Source organism: Castor canadensis, chromosome 1, assembly GCF_047511655.1.
Source record: "Castor canadensis chromosome 1, mCasCan1.hap1v2, whole genome shotgun sequence".
Classification (NCBI taxonomy): Eukaryota; Metazoa; Chordata; class Mammalia; order Rodentia; family Castoridae; genus Castor; species Castor canadensis.
In genome coordinates, this window is record NC_133386.1 from 193,074,780 (window position 1) to 193,078,185 (window position 3,406).

The following is a 3,406-nucleotide window of genomic DNA, read 5'->3' on the forward strand; positions in this document are numbered from 1 at the left end:
AGGTTCAGTTTTGAATTGTATTTTCTAAGAATTAGTTTTTATGTTTGGATGAAAATGTATTCATACTCTGAAGACTGTAGACATATTCATCTAAGTTTTCTTTTAGTATATTTTTATATCTATATTGTCAATATATCTCAAAATTATTCCAAAACACCCATTACAATACACAGAAAAAGAAAGATGCAGAAAATTTTAAATTTCTGCATTTTTAAAATAATCTGTAAACTGGAGGAGTTAGGAATTCCATGCAGTCTGTGATTTTCACTCCAGTGTAAATTTATTTTATTTTGTACCAACTTCTAAAGGTAAAGCATAAATTGAGTTCTGCCTTATCTATTTAATAGAAAGTATTTCTTATCTAACCTTCTCCTGAATGCATCTTTCACCTCCTTGTTCCTCAAGCTGTAGATGAGAGGATTTAACATGGGGATCACCACAGTATAAAACACAGAAATCACTTTATTGATATCCAGGGAGGAACTTGAGCTGGGCCAAAATAGATAAAGAAAAGTGTCCCATACAGGATGGAGACAACTGCCAGGTGAGAAGAACAAGTGGAGAAGGCTTTTCTCCTCCCATCAGCTGTCTGGATCTTCAAGATGGCCACCAGGATGCACACATAGGAGACCATGATGATCAGACCACTGACCACTCCTATAGCTCCAGCCAAGACAAAAAGGACCAACTTATTGATCCAGGTGTCAACACATGCTAGGGAGAGCAATGGGGAAATGTCACAGAAAAAGTGGTTGATCGCATTTGAACCACAGAAGGGTAAGCAAAAAATCAACTTTGTGTGAGTTGTGATGTTTATAGCAGCTATAGCATAAGGTCCTATAACCAGGAGCACACAGATGTCCTGGGACATAATGAGTGTATACAGCAAGGGCTTACAGATGGCTGTGAACCAGTCATATGCCATGGCAGCTAGGAGAAAACACTCAGTTCCCACAAAGAGACCAAAGAACCACATCTGTGCAACACAACCCACAAAAGAGATTCCTTTTTTCTCTGCAAAAATGTCACACAGCATCTTAGGAGCAATGGAAGAAGAGGAACAAATATCTACAAAGGACAAAAGGCTAAGAAAAAAGTACATGGGAGTGTGGAGCCTGAGGTCAACCCATATGAGAGTGATCATCCCCAAGTTACCCCCCAGGGTGACAAGATAAACAAAGAGAAGCATAATGAAAATGACAATCTTCTGGTGGAGAAGATCCGAAAGGCCCAAAAAATGAAACTCAGTCACTGCTGTCTGATTCTTCACTTCCACTGATCAATTGGAATCTTCATAAGCAACAAAAATAATTACTTTATTATAAAAAGTCAGTCATTAACAACTACAAATAGTATTTTAAGTCAATGGCAGATTATCTTGACAAGTGCATCACAGAAAATTTTGAAATATTGTTTTGGGGGGAGATAATATTCTCAGCTACTTGTATAGGTGATTGTGTAATGATCCTGTGCAAACTTGGCCAACTTACCTTTGATCTGCTCTCATCAATAGTAATCTACATTTATGATAAAAAAATCCCTCATTATAAAATTATATTTGAAAAGAGAATTACCGTTTAGAAATAGAGTGACAGACATTCATGTTCATAGAGAAAGAATAGAGCTACCCTGTTTCAGATGTATAGTTAAGATTGGCATCAAGAACTGAGAATATAAGATGAAAAACTGAGAAGAAGAGGGTGATAGAAATTTCTCCCAACTGCACAGTTCTAACAAAAGAACTTGAGGCCCTGCCTTATATCAAGTGACCTGACAAACCTTGGCATAAACTTTTAATGGAAATTGTATAGAAAATTATGTGTCTGCTGAGCTAAAATGGTTAGAATTATTTTTGCAGTATTTCCTACTATTTATATAAACTCTTTAAAGGCACATACCCTGAAACTATTTATGTAAATAATGTATGCAAAATATCAAAAGTATGTTTTATGCAGAAAAAATGCTTAAGAAAATATTTTAGTAACTCATTAGTCACGAATAAAACTCTTTAAACTCTTAGGAAATGAAGATTATATATGTGAAAAAATGTGGTTTGCACAGCAGAGCCAATTAATGTCCTCTGTAAATAATAAGTATGTCATTTCAGTTTCATAATTATTTTATAGAGTTCAATATAGAATAGTTTCAAATGGTTAGTAAACAGTGACTATACCTATTTGATTTATAATTATATTATCACTAGCATGACTGCATAATGCTATGTGGATTATTTCAGCAGTCATAAATACTACTTTAGGTTTTTCTTAGGACTGTTATCTATTGTAGACATTTTGTTTATGATCACTCAAATATGCCAAGTTAGGTGTAAGAGGATAAACTCTAGTATAGACTGCTTCTGTTTGATCCTATTTCTATATATTTGGTAATTTACTTACTTACTTACTTGAATGCAAGTCATACTGTCTTCTATAAACACGGCAGGATGATACATATAACTTTACCATTTCTAATAGTTTGTGGGTTTATAATTCTTCACAGACTTTACCTCTCTTTTAAATGTAGAACACTTGTTTTCAATTGATAGAAAAATAATTGTATATATTTTGCTGTACATGTAATATTTTGGAATATATATTGTAGAATAGCTAACTCAAGCTGATAAACTTATTTATTACTTCACACACCCTATTTTGTTCCCTCTTATTTTTTATTATTGTGCTGGGTGGGGGTACATTGTGGCATTTACAAAGGTTCTTACAATATATCAAATATATCATACTTGAATTTACCCCTTCACCATTTTCCTTAGGGATTTGGAAAAGTGTAAGAACACTTTAAATCTCTTAGCAATTTTCAAGACTACAATGTATTCTTACTAAAAGTATGTCTATATTATGAAAAAACAAACAATATGTTTCAGAATATTCACACAAACCAGTAGTTCAGTGTCACAGGGATGAGAGCAAAATACAGAAGTTGCTCCCTTTAGAGAACCTGCAGTGGAGGCTATATCCCAAAGTCTAAACTAATGTTATGTCCATCTACCCTACTTCAAAAACTTATATTGTCCAAAATGCGCATTTACTTCTTTAAGGATACCTCCTTTACCTACTTCAAAGGCAATGATCATTTTCCAGAAGTCAGAATGGAAACTTGACCTTTCTTCTTGGTGGTAACCTTTCCAAGATGTGTGTCTTTCTAAACAGTCAGTGATAAAAACAAACCCCCCATCTTGATGAGGGATCAGCATAAAGAGCTAATCCTTGGCCTGACATTGATCTACATACTGCACAGAAGATGGGACCTATTCTTGGAAGTTTACACTAATTCAGACATAGGTCCCCAAAGAACTTAAACCTCAAGGGCTTACACCTGATGGGACAAAATTAAAATGATCCCACCAGCATTTGGGCCAAGTATTCTTTTCTGACACTACTATTTCAGA

At 34.5% G+C, this 3,406-nt stretch overlaps 1 pseudogene; it reads right to left on the reverse strand.

The window, feature by feature from the left end:
- Positions 1-332: 332 nt before the first annotated feature.
- LOC109676817 (olfactory receptor 5G29-like) lies at positions 333-2,465 on the reverse strand (annotated as a pseudogene).
- Positions 2,466-3,406: the final 941 nt, after the last annotated feature.